The following is a 19,390-nucleotide window of genomic DNA, read 5'->3' on the forward strand; positions in this document are numbered from 1 at the left end:
ATAATAAAGAACTTAATAATTGTTATTTTGCTCTTGTCAAATAAAAACAATGAGTTGTTCAAATTATGACATTACTCCATGTACGATGGATAAGTTATTATAAATCTTAATGGTGAAACACACACACACACATAATACTGACGCTAAAATGCCATAAGGCAAATGATTTGAATTCCACTTATTTGTGGAACCGCCATTTAGGTCATGTTAGAAAGGAACGCATGAATGAACTCCATGCAAATGGATTTTTGGAGTCATTTGATTTTTTGAATCGTTTGGTGCTTGCAAATCTTTTCTAAAAGAGAATAACTAAAATACCGTTCATAGGCCAAGAGTTGAACGGGCAACTAACTTAGTGAAAACATACATAATGATATATGTGGTTCACTGGGCATAGTTGTATGCGGGAGATTCTTCTACTTCATGAAAACTTCAAACAATGAATTGAGTATATATATGTGGATATATTCGATAAGGAAGAAGTTTGAAACATTTGAATGGATTCAAATAAATTTCAGCATGAAGTGGAAATCATCGTAATAGAAAAGTCAAATATTTATGATTGGATCATGGTAGAAATATTTGAATTACGAGTTTTTAGCGAACATCTAAGAGAGTTATGAAATTGTTCTACAACTCACGTTTCTTGGAGTATCATAGTGATGATGAAATATCCAAGAGATGTATCCAAACCTTGTTGGGTCAATGATAAAATATTGATGTCATTATATTTTTGTAGATTATGCTTTAGAGACTACCACTTTTACACTGAATAGAGCATCATCATGATCCGTTGAAATGACACCATATAAGTTATGGCATGGGTATGAACCCTGATAGTCTTTTCTTAAATTTTGGTATGCATAGCATAAGTAAATAAGTTTACAACCAAAATCGGATGAATGTCTTTGTTGGTTATCCCAGAGATTTGATTAGGAATTCTTCCCACGAGACAAAGACAAAAGTGTTTGTCAATGTTTCTTATTTCCGAGAAATTGTTTCTAGCGAAGTATTTGAGTGGGAGGACAATAGAACTTGATAAGGTTTATGAACCTGAGCATAATGATCAGAGTAGCGCAGCATCGGAAATTGATTCCGGAAGCGGCCACGACGATCATGGCTCCCATGACTACAAAGTGTTATAGCCATGGAAATCGAAGTACATATTGAACCTTGCAGGTATGGTTTACTTTGTGATCAAATAAATGATTTGTGGACAAAGGATTGATTTTGAACAATGATAAACCAACTACAAACAAAAGAAGTTATGATGGGCCCTGACTCCGTTAAAATGGCTATACGCCATGAAATCCAAGATAGATGAATACTTTTTGAAAGTAAATGGATCTATAAAATTGATGGACTTGGATGAAATATCCTTAAAGAAGCTCGACTTGTCGAAAAATTGTTTACGACAAAGTTCAAAGAGTTGAATACAATAAGATTAGATCTTCTGTAGCAATGCTTATAGTCTATGTGGATTATTCTAGTAATCACTACATATTTCTTTTATGAGATATGCTAGTAGGATGGCAAAATACATTACTTATCAGAAGTGTGTATTAAAGGTGTATACAAGATACAACCAAGAGTTTTGCTGGTCCGTGGAATACTAGATAGGTATACAAACTTCAATTGGATGAAGTGAGTATCATGGAGTTGGAATCTTCACTAGATGAAATAGTCAAAAGAGTTTTTGATTTCATCAGAGACGATGAAGAGACTTGAATTTGCAAGAAATTAAGTGGGAGCGCTGAGACATATTTATAATACTTATGTAGATGACATATAGTTGATTATAAATGATGTAATTATATACTTGATTAAAAAGGTTTCATTGAGAATTAACTTAATGAAAGGATATGGACTGAAATAAATTTAGTGTCAAGATCTATGAAAATAGATTGAAACACATAATAAGTTTAAGTCAAAGTACATAGAATGGATATTGAAGTAGTTCAATATACAAATATTAAGAAAATGTTCTTGTCATGTGAAGTTTTTACAAGACTTGAGTGTATCTGACACTCAATGAGTAAAAACACATGAGTGATTATAGATCACAAATAATATGTACACAATCAGATGTCACGTACTCTTAAAAATGTTATGAGCATGTACCAGAATGATTCATGTGATGATCATTGAAAAACAGTAAGAATATTCTTGAGTACTTAAGAAGAACCAAGGATATATATATAGTTTTGTATGGAGAAATGACAAACAAATCGCTGTAAGGTGTTGCACCAATATTTGTTTTTGTCACATATGAAAATAAAATTTAAATCTCAAATTAGACTAAGTGTTGTTTAAAAGGTAGCACAATGAGCTAGAAGTTGTCTATGCTAGATTTAGAAGAGTTCTAAATATTATGACGGATTCTACAAAAGAAGGCAGAGTATGTCATTGTTTTGACAATGACGAAGGATGTTAAAGTCAAGAGGTTCTTTGAGAACTTGGTGTAGTTCCGACAGAGTCAGAACTTTGAAGCTATATTGTGTGTGACAATATTCGTGACATATTTCAGACCGCGGAATTAAGGTTCCACCAGAAGACCAAACATATTTAATGCCGACTCATTTGGAAATGAGTGATGCGTTGAGACGCAAATGAATACGTTTCTGAGCATGTCAGATCCATTGACTAAAACCTCTCCCGTGAGCAAAACATGATAAAGCACAAGAAGGCCAAGGTGTTATATCTCTACAAATGTAAACTAGATTATTGACTCTAGTGCAAGTGGGAGACTGTTGGAGATATGCCCAAGAGGCAATAATAAAATGGTTATTATAATATATCTTTAAGTTTATGATAATGTTTACATACCATGCTATAATTGTATTAACCGAAACATTGATACATGTGTGTTATGTGAACAACAAGGAGTCCCTAGTAAGCCTCTTGTATAACTAGCTTGTTGATTAATAGATGATCATGGTTTCGTGATCATGAACATTGGATGTTATTAATAACAAGGTTATGTCATTATATGAATGATGTAATGGACACACCCAATTAAGCGTAGCATAAGATCACGTCATTAAGTTATTTGCTATAAGCTTTCGATACATAGTTACTGATAACCCACAAGTATAGGGGATCGCAGCAGTCTTCGAGGGAAGTAAAACCCAAATTTATTGATTCGACACAAGGGGAGGTAAAGAATACTTATAAGCCTTAACAACTGAGTTGTCAATTCAGCTGCACCTGGAAAAGCACTAGTAACAAGGGTGATGTGAAAGCAGCAGTAATATGAGAGCAATAGTAACCATAACACAGCATAGTAGCACAGGAGCAATGGCACCAGAAAATAGTTGATACTACTTCCAATGACATATAGAACGAGTATATGATGATGAGAGATGGACCGGGGTTCCCAGCGATCTACACTAGTGGTAACTCTCCAATAAGTGACAAGTGTTGGGTGAACAAATTACAGTTGGGCAATTGATAGGATTGATAAAGCATTAAGAAAGAACATCAATTCATTAATCATGTAGGCATGTTTTCCATATATAGTCGTACGTGCTCGCAATGAGAAACTTGCACAACATCTTTTGTCCTACCAGCCGGTGGCAGCCGGGCCTCAAGGGAATCTACTGGATATTAAGGTACTCCTTTTAATAGAGCACCGGAGCAAAGCATTAACACTTGGTGAAAACATGTTATCCTCACATCACCGCCATCCCCTCCGGTTGTCCCGATTCTTGTCACTTCGGGGCCATTGGTTCCAGACAGTGACATGTGCATACAACTTGTAGATACAATCTAAGCAATAAGTATAGAGCTTAAATCTAAGATCATGCCACTCGGGCCCTAGTGACAAGCATTAAGCATAACAAGATTGCAGCAACAATAACTTCACAAACTTTATAGATAGACTAATCATAATGTATCATCCATCGGATCCCAACAAACACAACACCGATTACATCAGATGAATCTCAATCATGTAAGGCAGCTCATGAGATCATTGTATTTAAGTACATGGGATAGAGAGTACCAACTAGCTACTGCTAGAACCCGTAGTCCATGGGGGAACTACTCACGGAGCATGATGGAGGCGATGGCATCGATGGAGATGGCTTCCGGGGGCACTTCCCCGTCCCGGCAGGGTGCCGGAACAGAGAGTTCTGTCCCCCCGAATTGGAGTTTCGCGATGGCGGCGGCGCCCCTGGAGTCTTTCTGGAGTTTCGTCAATTGGTATCGTGTTTTTAGGTCGAAAGGGCCTATATAGGCGAAGAGGCGGCGCAGGAGGGCGCTGATGTCTACGTTCCCCCTCCTTTCCTGTAGACAGTGTTGGGCCTCCAAGAGCAGAGGTTTGTAGAACAGCAGCAAGTTTTCCCTTAAGTGGATCACCCAAGGTTTATCGAACTCAGGGAGGAAGAGGTCAAAGATATCCCTCTCATGCAACCCTGCAACCACAAAGCAAGAAGTCTCTTGTGTCCCCAACACACTAAATAGGTGCACTAGTTCGGCGAAGAGATAGTGAAATACAGGTGGTATGAATAAGTATGAGCAGTAGCAACGGTACCAGAAAATAGCTTGCTGGCGTGTAGTTGATGGTAGTAGTATTGCAGCAGTAGTAACACAGTAAAACAGTAAACAAGCAGCGATAGCAGTATTTAGGAACAAGGCCTAGGGATTCCACTTTCACTAGTGGACACTCTCAACATTGATCACATAACAGAATAGATAAATGCATACTCTACACTTTTGTTGGATGATGAACACATTGCGTAGGATTACACGAACCCTCAATGCCGGAGTTAACAAGCTCCACAATTATGTTCATATTTTAGTAACCTTTAGTGTAAGATAGATCAACAGACTAAACCAAGTACTAGCATAGCATGCACACTGTCACCTTCATGCATATGTAGGAGGAATAGATCACATCAATATTATCATAGCAATAGTTAACTTCGCAATCTACAAGAGATCATGATCATAGCATAAACCAAGTACTAACACGGTGCACACACTGTCACCTTTACACACGTGCAGGAGGAATAGAACTACTTTAATAACTTTGCTAGAGTAGCACATAGATAGTAGTGATACAAAACTCATATGAATCTCAATCATGTAAAGCAGCTCATGAGATTATTGTATTGAGGTACATGGGAGAGAGATGAACCACATAGCTACAGCGGAGCCCTCAGCCTCGGGGGTGGATTACTCCCTCCTCATCATGGAGGCAGCGATGGCGGTGAAGATGGCGGTGAAGACGGCGGTGGAGATGGCTCCGGGGGCAATTCCCCGTCCGGCAGGGTGCCGGAACAGAGAGTTCTGTCCCCCGAATTGGAGTTTCACGATGGCGGCGGTGCCCCTGGAGTCTTTCTGGAGTTTCGTCCATTGGTACTGCGTTTTTAGGTCGAAAGGGCTTTTATAGGCGAAGAGGCGGCGCAGGGGGGCACCTGGGGGCGCCACACCCTAGGCCGGCGCGGCCTAGGCCTGGCCCGCGCCGCTGATACGTCCAATTTGCATCACTATTTTATATCATAATTTGCTGTTATTCATTGATATATTTCATATTGGGACACAATACTTATGTTATTTCATCTATTTTGCATGTTTCATCATTATTGGAGGATCGAACACCGGAGCCAGGAGCACCGTCAGAACGCAATATTTCGGAAGATCAACTCTGGAAGGAAATTATACCAAAAATCCTATTTTTCAAGATGACGAAGGAAGCCAGAAGGGGGAGCCAGGAGCAGCCAGGGTGGGCCCACACCCTAGGGCGGCGCGGCCGGAGCCCTGGCGCGCCGGCTTTGTGGTGCAGGGGCCCACGACCCTTTTCGCCTCCTTTTCTTCGCCAAACCCTTCGTCCCAAAGACCTAAGCCACGAGTAGGGTACCTCGCGAGAGTTCTGACCGCCTCTGCGGGGCGGAGAACACCAGAGAGAAAAGAGCTCTCCGGCGGGCAGGAATCCGCTGGGGAAATTCCCTCCGGGAGGGGGAAATCGACGCCATCGTCACCGTCATCGAGCTGGACATCATCGCCATCACCATCATCATCATCTCCACCATCATCACCGCCGTCATCACCGCTGGACACCGTCACCGCCGTAGCAATTTGGGTTTGATCTTGATTGTTTGATAGGGGAAACTCTCCCGGTATCGATTCCTACTTGTTGTTGATGCTATTGAGTGAAACCATTGAACCAAGTTTATGTTCAGATTGTTATTCATCATCATATCACCTCTGATCATGTTCCATATGATGTCTCGTGAGTAGTTCGTTTAGTTCTTGAGGACATGGGTGAAGTCTAAATGTTAGTAGTGAACTATGGTTGAGTAATATTCAATGGTGTGATATTTAAGTTGTGGTGTTATTCTTCTAGTGGTGTCATGTGAACGTCGACTACATGACACTTCACCATTTATGGGCCTAGGGGAATGCATCTTGTATTCGTTTGCTAATTGCGGGGTTGCCGGAGTGACAAACCTAAACCCCCGTTGGTATATCGATGCGGGGAGGGATCGCAGGATCTCATAGTTTAAGGCTGTGGTTAGATTTATTCTTAATTACTTTCTTGTAGTTGCGGATGCTTGCAAGGGGTATAATCACAAGTATGTATTAGTCCTAGGAAGGGCGGTACATTAGCATAGGTTCACCCACACAACACTTATCACAACAATGAAGATTATTTAGCCGTATGTAGCGAAAGCACTAGACTAAAATCCCGTGTGTCCTCGAGAACGTTTGGTCATTATAAGTAAACAAACCGGCTTGTCCTTTGTGCTAAAAAGGATTGGGCCACTCGCTGCAATTATTACTCTCGCACTTTACATACTCGTACTTTATTCAACTGTTACATCAAAACCCCCCGAATACTTGTCTGTGAGCATTTACGGTGAATCCTTCATCGAAACTGCTTGTCAACACCTTCTCGCTCCGCGTTGGGATCGACATTCGTACTTATCGAAGATACTACGATACACCCCCTATACTTGTGGGTCATCAAGACTAATTTCTGCCGCCGTTGCCGGGGAGTGAAGCGCTATTGGGAAGTGGAATTGGTAAGGAAAACCTTCTTGTTGTGCTGATTTTATTTCACTGCTGCTATAAGTCATTATGGAGAGATCTTCTCTTCATTTTCTATTTGGGAAATCTACTACTACTGCAACGGTAGTGGATGAAGCGCCAGGTGAGGAAGTGATACCATATAAAATACCTATGAAAATTATTGAACGTGTTATGGATAACCGCTATGAAGGGGATGGAACTGTCCATCCTGGTGATCATTTACTGTTTTTGCATGAATTATGCGGGTTATTCAAATGTGCAGGTATTGCTATGGATGAAGTGAGGAAGAAACTATTCTCTTTATCGCTGTCCGGTAAGGCGGCGCATTGGTATAAATTCTTGGATAATGGGGATTCTCTTGAATGGAATGATATTGTGCCCCGGATTTATTCTAAGTTCTATCCTCCAAGTGAAATTCATAAGGATCGGAATCGCATATATAATTTTTGGCCTTATGATGGAGAGAGTATTGCCCAAGCTTGGGGGAGATTGAAGTCTTTAATGCTCAAATGCCCCATTCATGAGCTTCCTGGTAATGTTATTATTGATAATTTCTACGCAAGACTTTCTTTTCAAGACAAGACCTTGCCGGATACTTCTTGTTTTGGATCATTTACACGCAACAAGGAAGAGTTTAAAAGGGACCTTCTTGATCGAATCCAAGAAAATACTGAAGGTTGGGAGAACGACAAGGATAGAGAATCGGTATAATTTATGATTATAAATGCATTGAAGCTTTTATGGATCTTGATAAATTTCGTAATATGAGTGCTACATATGGTCTTGATTCTCAAGTTCTTGTAAATCTTTATAAAGCTTTTGCCTCTCATTATGAATTGCCAAAGAAGAATTTTGTTAAGTATCATGAACCGTATAAAGATAAAATTGATTCATCTATTAATAAATGTGTAGTGGTTGAAACTGCTGATAATGTTATTCCTGAAGCTTATAGTGAAAAAACCCCTTTCACTGCTAAACTGAAAGAGTACTCTGTTATAAATAGTGCGGTTCATAAAAGTGAAAAGAAACCTGTAGAACCCGAAGAACAAATAAAAATTGAACCTCTTTGTTGCAATAGTTAAAGATCTTGTGACTGAAAATGTGGAGGATGGTCATATTATTTTCTGTGAAGATGCTTCTAATATTGTTTCACATCCTAATAAACCCAAACAAGCTAGTGTTCCTATGATGTCTGTTAGAATTGGTGATCATTGCTATTATGGATTATGTGATATTGGTGCAAGTGTTAGTGCTATTCCGTATGAGCTTTACACGGAGATTATGCACGAAATTGATTCTTGTGAACTTGAAGATATTGATGTGGTTATTCAGTGGCTAATAGAGAAACTATTTCTCCAATTGGTATTGTTCGAGATGTGGAAGTTTTATGCGGTAAGATTAAATATCCTGCTGACTTTTTGGTACTTGGTTCTGCTGCTAGTGATTATTGTCCTATTATTTTTGGTAGACCTTTTCTAAATACTTGTGGAGCTATTATAGATTGCAAGAAAGAGAAAATTTTGACTAAATTTGCTGGTGAATCTTATGAGTTTAACTTCTCTAAATTTACTAAAACTCCTTATAAAGCTGATTTGCCTAGTAATGATATTAAAATGGAGCAATGTGCATCTATTGTTCTTGTTCCTAATAATCCTTTGCAGCAACATTTGGAGGATAGCGAGAGCGAAATTTTTAGGAAAGAAAGAGATGAGCTTGAGGAAATTTTTCTTCGCCAACCTATTCTCAAGCATGATTTACCGGTGGAAGATTTGGGTACAACACCGCCACCAAAGGAAGATCCTGTTTTTGATTTAAAGCCTTTACCTGATAATCTTAAATATGCTCATATTGATGATAAGAAAATATATCCTGTTATTATTAGTTCTAAGCTTTCAGAGATTGAGGAAGAAAGGTTATTGGAAATATTGAAGAAGCATCGAGGCGCTATTGGTTACACTCTTGATGATTTGAAGGGGATTTCTCCTTCTATTTGCCAACATGCTATTAATATGGAAGATGATGCAAAGCCTGTTGTTGAACCTCAGCGTCGTCTAATTCCAAAGATGAAGGAAGTGGTAAGGAATGAGGTATTACGACTCCTTGAAGCTGGTATTATATATCCTATTGCTGATAGTAGATGGGTTAGTCACGTGCACTGTGTTCCCAAGAAAGGAGGTATGACTGTTGTGCCTAATGATAATGATGAGCTCATTCCTCAAAGAGTAGTTGTAGGGTATAGAATGTGCATTGATTTTCGAAAAGTTAATAAAGTTACTAAAAAGGATCATTACCCTTTACCATTTATTGATCAAATGCTAGAAAGATTGTCTAAAAATACTCATTTTTGCTTTCTTGATGGTTATTCTGGGTTTTCACAAATTGCTATTAAAGCTAAAGATCAAGAGAAAACCACCTTTACTTGTCCTTATGGAACTTATGCTTATAGACGCATGCCTTTTGGTTTATGTAATGCTCCTGCTACTTTTCAAAGATGCATGTCTGCTATTTTTCATGGTTTTTGTGAAAGTATTGTAGAGGTATTCATGGATGATTTTTCCGTCTATGGAAATTCTTTTGATAGCTGCTTGCGAAATCTTGATAAAGTTTTGCAGAGATGTGAAGAAACTAACCTTGTTCTTAATTGGGAGAAATGCCACTTTATGGTTAATGAAGGAATTGTATTGGGACATAAAATTTCTGAGAGAGGTATTGAAGTTGATAGAGCTAAAGTTGAAGCAATTGAGAAGATGCCCTATCAGGGACGTTAAAGGTATTAAGTAGTGTTCTTGGTCATCTTTGGGTTCTATAGGAGATTTATTAAAGAATTTTCCAAGATTTCAAAGCCTCTTACTAATCTTCTTCAAAAAGACGTACCATTTGTTTTTGATGATGATTGTAAGGAAGCTTTTGAAACTCTTAAGAAAGCCTTAACAACTGCTCCTATAGTTGAACCTCCTGATTGGAACTTACCCTTTGAAATTATGTGTGATGCTAGTGATTTCTTTGTAGGCGCTGTTCTTGGACAGCGGGTAGATAAAAAACTGAATGTTATTCATTATGCTAGTAAAACTCTTGATGCTGCTCAAAGAAATTATGCTACAACTGAAAAAGAATTATTAGCTGTAGTCTTTGCTTGTGATAAATTTAGATCTTATATTGTTGATTCAAAAGTTACTATTCATACTGATCATGCTGCAATTAGATACCTAATGACGAAGAAAGATGCTAAGCCTAGGCTTATTAGATGGGTGCTTCTTTTGCAAGAATTTGATCTACATATTGTAGACAGGAAAGGTCTTGATAATCCTGTTCTTGATAATTTGTCTAGATTGGAAAATATTGCTTATGATCCTGTTCTGTTAATGATAGTTTTCCAAATGAACAATTGGCTGTAATAAAGGTGAACTCGAGAGACAGTCCTTGGTATGCTGATTATGCTAACTTTATTGTTTCCAAGTACTTGCCTCCAACCTTTTCAGCTCAGCAAAGGAGGAAATTCTTTTATGATTTGAGGCATTATTTCTGGGATGACCCACACTTATATAAAGAAGGAGTGGATGGTATTATGCGAAGATGTGTTCCCGAATATGAACAACAGGAGATATTGAGTAAATGTCATGGTAGTGCTTATGGAGGACATCACGCCGGAAGAAAGAACCGCGCAAAAGGTTCTACAATCAGGTTTTTATTGGCCAACTCTCTTCAAGGATGCGAGAAAGTTTATTTTATCTTGTGATGAATGCCAAAGGGTTGGTAATATCTCCAGACGCAATGAAATGCCTATGAATTATACTCTTGTTATTGAACCGTTTGATTGTTGGGGATTTGACTTCATGGGACCTTTTCCGTCTTCGTAAGGTAACACTCATATACTCGTTGTCGTTGATTATGTTACTAAATGGGTGGAAGCTATACCTACAAAAAGTGCTGATGGTGAGACCTCTTTAAGAATGCTCTTAGAAATTATTTTTCCTAGATTTGGAGTACCTAGATATATTATGACCGATGGAGGTTCTCACTTTATTCATGGAGGTTTTAGAAAAACTCTTGCTAGGTATGGTATTAATCATAGAATTGCTTCTGCTTATCATCCTCAAACTAGTGGTCAAGTAGAATTATCAAATAGAGAGATTAAATCTATCTTGCAAAAGACCATTAATAAAACCGTAAAGAATTGGGCTAGTAAATTGAAGGATGCACTTTGGGCTTATAGAACTGCTTATAAAAATCCCATGGGAATGTCACCTTATAAAATGGTTTATGGGAAAGCTTGTCATTTACCTTTAGAACTAGAGCACAAAGCTTATTGGGCTGTTAGAGAATTAAATAAAGATCCTAAACTTGCCGGTGATAAGAGATTGTTGCAATTGAGTTCTCTAGATGAATGGAGAAGTGAAGCTTATGAAAATGCTAAACTCTTTAAAGAGAAAGTTAAAAAATGGCATGATAGGAGGATTATCAAAAGAGAATTTAATATTGGGGATAAAGTCCTATTGTATCGGTCTCGTCTCGGATTCTTTGCGGGAAATTACTCTCGAAATGGGAAGGACCATATGTTGTCGAGGAGGTGTATCGTTCAGGAGCAATCAAAATTAGCTCTCTCCAAGGCAATGCTACGCAAGTGGTGAATGGACAAAGACTCAAGCATTATATCTCAGGTGATTCCTATAATGTTGATGTTGATATTATTCAAGTGGAAACACCGGAAGATTTCATCAAAGGGCAACCGACAGTCACGTAACTTCGACTTTGAATAGGTAATGATCTGGTAATGAAAAGTACGCAATTTACTTTCCGAACTATATTTTTGCTGTTTTTAGAAAATATGAGAAATTACGAGTTCGAAACGGAGTGGAAAGGACGCACGAGGGCGCGGCACCATAGGCCGGCGCGGCCAAGCTGGGCCCGCGCCGCCTATGGTTTGGCCGCCGTCGCCCCTTTCCGACTCTGGTTCGATCTGGTACTTTCCGTATGTCGTGAAAAATTTTGCTATATAATCCCCCGGACCCCTGGAGGTCCGTATATCGTGTTTTCGACGTGTTTTGTTTCAAGCTGTTTCTGCCAGGATTTGTTTTCAGTCTAGAAGCACCATGGTTTCCAAGAACAAGGGCAAGGAGTTTCCGGATGAAGATGATCGAGATCTTGGGTGGAAAGAGGAAGACAAGGACGTCAAGAAAGAAGATGAAGAAGAGGAGGAGGAAGACTCGCACGCACACCCGCGTGCTACCATCGCAAGCATCAAGGTGGTGGACAACCCTTTTAGTGCAAACAAGAGCGCAAGAATTCGCACTGGAGGAGCAGTCCCACGTCACTACCTAGCTCCGAAAACATCTCCATCAGGCACTCATCACCCCTTCCACAATCTAATTTTCAATAATCAAATTGAAGGGACTCCCAAGGCGGCATTGCCTAGCCAGTGGGATATAGATCGCTCTAACAACCGCAGAGAGAAGGAGCCCGAGGCTGAAGAGTGGGGAAATAACTCCGGGAGCTGGGACTCGCCATCGGATAGACTCTTTAACCGCGTCGAGCACAACTCGAGAGATGATTCGCAATCTCATACACAGGATTGACGAGCTTCAGGAGCTTATTGAGAAGCTTGTCAGGAATTCATCACCACCATCGCCAAAGGAGTAATTCATCATCGGTATTGGCATCCCCTTGGTTTGTTCCAAGCTTGGGGGAGTGCCGCGGTATCACATTATCACTACCTTTTACTTTTATTGTCAAGTAGTGTCATATCATGAGTAGGGAAGTTATCGTATAAGATGGGCTGCGTTTGGAAGTATCTCTCCTTTAGTTGGTTATCTATGTATCCCTTGGTGTGAGTTATCGTTATGGAATATTAATGAGAAGTCTTATCATTTACATATTGCACATCTTATTTTAGTTTGCAATCTCTATGATTCATCTTGTTGTTAGTATTGGTATCACTTTGGGAGCATTGAATAAATCTATTTGGTTTTGGCAAACTTAGCATTGGTCAATAGCAACAACACTTTGAGGTTTAAATAGAAAAGAGAAATACATGTAGTTGTTTCATTGTCTTTCTTGTTAGCTCATAGCTTATTATTCTGAAGTTAAAATTGTTTGAGCTTATAAGGAAGATGCATGATTGTTTCTACCATATGTATATTTGTTTGTTTCCCTCGGCTCTTATGCTTGCTAATTAACCTTGCTAGCCAAAGACCTGTACTGAGAGGGAATACTTCTCGTGCATCCAAACCTTAACCCAAACCTATGCCATTTGTGTCCACCATACCTACCTACTACATGGTATTTTCTGCCATTCCAAGTAAATACTTCATGTGCTACCTTTAAACAATTCAAAACTTAGTATCTCTTATTTGTGTTAATGTTTCATAGCTCATGAGGAAGTATGTGGTGTTTTATCTTTCAATCTTGTTGGGCAACTTCCACCAATGGACTAGTGGCTTCATCCGCTTATCCAATAATTTTGCAAAAAGAGTGGCAATGGGATTCCCAGTCCCAAATTAATCAAACTAAATAGACACTCCTCCATGGTATGTGATTGATGGACGGCACCCGAAGGATTCGGTTAGCCATGGCTTGTGTAAGCAAAGGTTGGGGAGTGTCATCATCATAATAAAACAAAGTAAAAAGCCACTCCGACATGGTTTTTTATTGTTGGCTGGCACCGGAGGATTCGGTTAGCCATGGTTTGTGAAAGAAAGGTTGGAAGGAGTGCCACACAAAATGAAAATAATATGGGAGCCGCTCTTAGGAGGTTGTCGGCAAGGGGTTAGAGTACCCGCTACCGATCGTTGACAACAACAAACACCTCTCAAAATGTTACTTTTATTATCTTTATATGATTGCAAAACTGAAAAAGCTCTAGCACATGATTTAATCCTGCTTCCCTCTGCGAAGGGCCTGTCTTTTACTTTATGTTGAGTCAAGAAACCTATTTCTCTCCATCTCAAGCAAGCATTTGAGTAGTTGTGATCAAACCATTATATTGTGATTTGCTACATCATGTCTTTTATTCTTCCTTGTTTAGTACAAGTTTTATCTGAATGAATATAGCTTTGCAAGTTATCAATGATCATGAGAAGACCATTATGATTGAGTATGCAAGTTGTGCCTTATAAACTTTAACATGAGAGCGCTGCTCAATGAGATAAATATAATCTGTTAATTGTTCTCTGACCAAGAACGAAGTTTGCCATCACCAATTATGATTTCTCATGCACCTTTACTTGTGATTACCCTATACTTGTTTCAATATGAGTTATAAGAGGTTGTCTACTATAATGTCCTGTGTGAATGAATATGATGCTTCTTGTCCGTATTTTATTTATCGACTCTTCACTCCATAAACATGTGGTCATGTCTATCGAGCTCGGTTCGCTTGGGGACAAGCGAAGTCTAAGCTTGGGGGAGTTGATACGTCCAATTTGCATCACTATTTTATATCATAATTTGCTGTTATTCATTGATATATTTCATATTGGGACACAATACTTATGTTATTTCATCTATTTTGCATGTTTCATCATTATTGGAGGATCGAACACCGGAGCCAGGATTCTGCTGGAAAAAGCACCGTCAGAACGCAATATTTCGGAAGATCAACTCTGGAAGGAAATTATACCAAAAATCCTATTTTTCAAGATGACGAAGGAAAGCCAGAAGGGGGAGCCAGGAGCAGCCAGGGTGGGCCCACACCCTAGGGCGGCGTGGCCCAGGCCCCGGCCGCGCCGGCCCGTGGTGCAGGGGCCCACGACCCTTTTCGCCTCCTTTTCTTCGCCAAACCCTTCGTCCCGAAGACCTAAGCCACAGAGGGTACCTCGCGAAGAGTTACAACCGCCTGCGCGGGCGGAGAACACCAGAGAGAAAAGAGCTCTCCGGCGGGCGGGAATCCGGCTGGGAAATTCCCTCGGGAGGGGGAAATCGACGCCATCGTCACCGTCATCGAGCTGGACATCATCGCCATCACCATCATCATCATCTCCACCATCATCACCGCCGTCATCACCGCTGGACACCGTCACCGCCGTAGCAATTTGGGTTTGATCTTGATTGTTTGATAGGGGAAACTCTCCCGGTATCGATTCCTACTTGTTGTTGATGCTATTGAGTGAAACCATTGAACCAAGTTTATGTTCAGATTGTTATTCATCATCATATCACCTCTGATCATGTTCCATATGATGTCTCGTGAGTAGTTCGTTTAGTTCTTGAGGACATGGGTGAAGTCTAAATGTTAGTAGTGAACTATGGTTGAGTAATATTCAATGGTGTGATATTTAAGTTGTGGTGTTATTCTTCTAGTGGTGTCATGTGAACGTCGACTACATGACACTTCACCATTTATGGGCCTAGGGGAATGCATCTTGTATTCGTTTGCTAATTGCGGGGTTGCCGGAGTGACAGAAACCTAAACCCCCGTTGGTATATCGATGCAGGAGGGATCGCAGGATCTCAGAGTTTAAGGCTGTGGTTAGATTTATTCTTAATTACTTTCTTGTAGTTGCGGATGCTTGCAAGGGGTATAATCACAAGTATGTATTAGTCCTAGGAAGGGCGGTACATTAGCATAGGTTCACCCACACAACACTTATCACAACAATGAAGATTATTTAGCCGTATGTAGCGAAAGCACTAGACTAAAATCCCGTGTGTCCTCGAGAACGTTTGGTCATTATAAGTAAACAAACCGGCTTGTCCTTTGTGCTAAAAAGGATTGGGCCACTCGCTGCAATTATTACTCTCGCACTTTACATACTCGTACTTTATTCAACTGTTACATCAAAACCCCCTGAATACTTGTCTGTGAGCATTTACAGTGAATCCTTCATCGAAACTGCTTGTCAACACCTTCTGCTCCTCGTTGGGATCGACATTCTTACTTATCGAAGATACTACGATACACCCCCTATACTTGTGGGTCATCAGCCGCCATGTGGTGTGGTGGCCCCTGGCCCCTCTCCGACTCTTCTTCGGTGTTCTGGACGCTTCCGGGAAAAATAGGAGGTTTGGCGTTGATTTCGTCCAATTCCGAGAATATTGCCCGAACAGCCTTTCTGGAACCAAAAACAGCAGAAAACAGGAACTGGCACTGTGGCATCTTGTTAATAGGTTAGTTCCGGAAAATGCATGAAAATGATATAAAGTTTGAACAAAACATGTTGGTATTGTCATAAAACAAGCATGGAACATTGGAAATTATAGATACGTTGGAGACGTATCAGCATCCCCAAGCTTAGTTCCTACTCGTCCTCGAGTAGGTAAACGATAAAAGATAATTTCTGAGGTGACATGCTACCAACATAATCTTAATCATACCATTGTAAAGCATATGAGATGAATGCAGCGATTCGAAACAATGTAAATGCAATGAGTAAACAAGTGAATCATATAGCAAAGACTTTTCATGAATAGTACTTTCGAGACAAGCATCAATAAGTCTTGCATAAGAGTTACTCATAAAGCAATAAATTCATAGTAGAGACATTGAAGCAACACAATGGAAGATTAAGTTTCAGCGGTTGCTTTCAACTTGTAACATGTATATCTCATGGATAGTTGTCAATGCAAAGCAATATAACAAATGCAATAAGCAAGTATATAAGAATCAATGCACAGTTCACACAAATGTTTGCTTCTTGAGGTGGAGAAAGATAGGTGAACTGACTCAACAATAAAAGTAAAAGAATGGTCCTTCAAAGAGGAAAGCATCGATTGCTATATTTGTGCTAGAGCTTTTATTTTGAAAACATGAAACAATTTTGTCAACGGTAGTAATAAAGCATATGTATCATGTAAATTATATCTTACAAGTTGCAAGCCTCATGCATAGTATACTAATAGTGCCCGCACCTTGTCCTAATTAGCTTGGACTACCGGATCATCACAATGCACATGTTTTAACCAAGTGTCACAAAGGGGTACCTCTATGCCGCTTTGTACAAAGGTCTAAGGAGAAAGCTCGCATTGGATTTCTCGCTATTGATTATTCTCAACTTAGACATCCATACCGGGACAACATAGACAACAGATAATGGACTCCTCTTTTATGCATAAGCATGTAACAACAATTAATAATTTCTCATATGAGATTGAGGATATATGTCCAAAACTGAAACTTCCACCATGGATCATGGCTTTAGTTAGCGGCCCAATGTTCTTCTCTAACAATATGCATGCTTAACCATAGGGTGGTAGATCTCTCTTACTTCAGACAAGACGGACATGCATAGCAACTCACATGAAATTCAACAATGAATAGTTGATGGCGTCCCCAGTGAACATGGTTATCGCACAACAAGCAACTTAATAAGAGATAAAGTGCATAATTACATATTCAATACCACAATAGTTTTTAAGCTATTTGTCCCATGAGCTATATATTGCAAAGGTGAATGATGGAATTTTAAAGGTAGCACTCAAGCAATTTACTTTGGAATGGCGGAAAATACCATGTAGTAGGTAGGTATGGTGGACACAAATGGCATAGTGTTGTTTGGCTCAAGGATTTGGATGCATGAGAAGTATTCCCTCTCGATACAAGGTTTAGGCTAGCAAGGTTGTTTGAAGCAAACACAAGCACGAACTAGTACAGCAAAACTCACATAAAAGACATATTACAAGCATTATAAAACTATACATCGTCTTCCTTGTTGTTCAAACATCTTACTAGAAAATATCTAGACTCTAGAGAAACCACTCATGCAAACCCAAATTTTAACAAGCTCTATGTATTTCCTCACTAATGGGTGCAAGGTATATGATGCAAGAGCTTAAACAAGAGCACAACAATTGCCAAGTATCACATTACCCAAGATATTATAGCAATTACTACATGTAGCATTTTCCAATTCCAACCATATAACAATTAACGAAGCAGTTTCAACCTTCGCCATGAACATTAAAAGCTAAGAACACATGTGTTCATACGAACCAGCGGAGCGTGTCTCTCTCCCACACAAGCATTTATTCAAACAAAAACAAAAATAGAAACAAACAAACAGACGCTCCAAGAAAAGCACATAAGATGTGATGGAATAAAAATATAGTTTCAGGGGAGGAACCTGATAATTTGTCGATGAAGAAGGGGATGCCTTGGGCATCCCCAAGCTTAGACGCTTGAGTCTTCTTGATATATGCAGGGGTGAACCACCGGGGCATCCCCAAGCTTAGAGCTTTCACTCTTCTTGATCATAGTATATCATCCTCCTCTCTTGACCCTTGAAAACTTCCTTCACACCAAACTCAAAACAACTCATTAGAGGGTTAGTGCACAATAAAAATTAACATATTCAGAGGTGACACAATCATTCTTAAAACTTCTGGACATTGCATAATGCTACTGGACATTAATGGATCAAAGAAATTCATCCAACATAGCAAAAGAGGCAATGCGAAATAAAAGGCAGAATCTGTCAAAACAGAACAGTTCGTATTGACGAATTTTAAAATGGCACCAGACTTGCTCAAATGAAAATGCTCAAATTGAATGAAAGTTGCGTACATATCTGAGGATCATGCACGTAAATTGGCTTAATTTTCTGAGCTACCTACAGGGAGGTGGACCCAGATTCGTGACAGCAAAGAAATCTGGAACTGTGGAGTAATCCAAATCTAGTACTTACTTTTCTATCAACGGCTTTACTTGGCACAACAAAACACAAAACTAAGATAAGGAGAGGTTGCTACAGTAGTAAACAACTTCCAAGACACAAATATAAAACAAAGTACTGTAGCAAAATAACACATGGGTTATCTCCCAAGAAGTTCTTTCTTTATAGCCATTAAGATGGGCTCAGTAGTTTTAATAATCCATTCGCGGGAAATAGTATTTGAAGCAAAAGAGAGCTTCAAGAGGCAAATTCAAAACAAATTTAAGTCTAACATGCTTCCTATGAAGAGGAATCTTGTACACAAATGAATTCATGAAGAACAAAGTGACAAGCATAAGAGGATAAAACACGAGTAACTTCAAGATTCTCAACATAAAGAGGGGAAACTTAATATTATTAAGATGCATATAACCATATTTCCCTCTCTCATAATAACTTTCAGTAGCATCATTGATGAAATCCACAATATACCCATCACTTAAAACATTCTTATCATGGTTCATATGCATAGAAGTATCATTAATTTTGGCATAAGAAGAGTTATTCTCATTATTAGTAATTGGAGCAAGATTATTATCAAGAATTTGAACATGGTAAACAAGTTGCATATTAAAAGAATTGTTTTTGGTAATCCAATCATGACTATGACAAGTTTCATAAGGATAATTATAACCTATATCATAGCATTCTTTATAATAATCATCAAAGATCGGAGGCACAAGTGTCATCATAAGAAATAGAATAGTTATCTT

This window comes from Lolium perenne, chromosome 2 (genome assembly GCF_019359855.2).
Source record: "Lolium perenne isolate Kyuss_39 chromosome 2, Kyuss_2.0, whole genome shotgun sequence".
In the NCBI taxonomy this organism is placed as follows: Eukaryota; Viridiplantae; Streptophyta; class Magnoliopsida; order Poales; family Poaceae; genus Lolium; species Lolium perenne.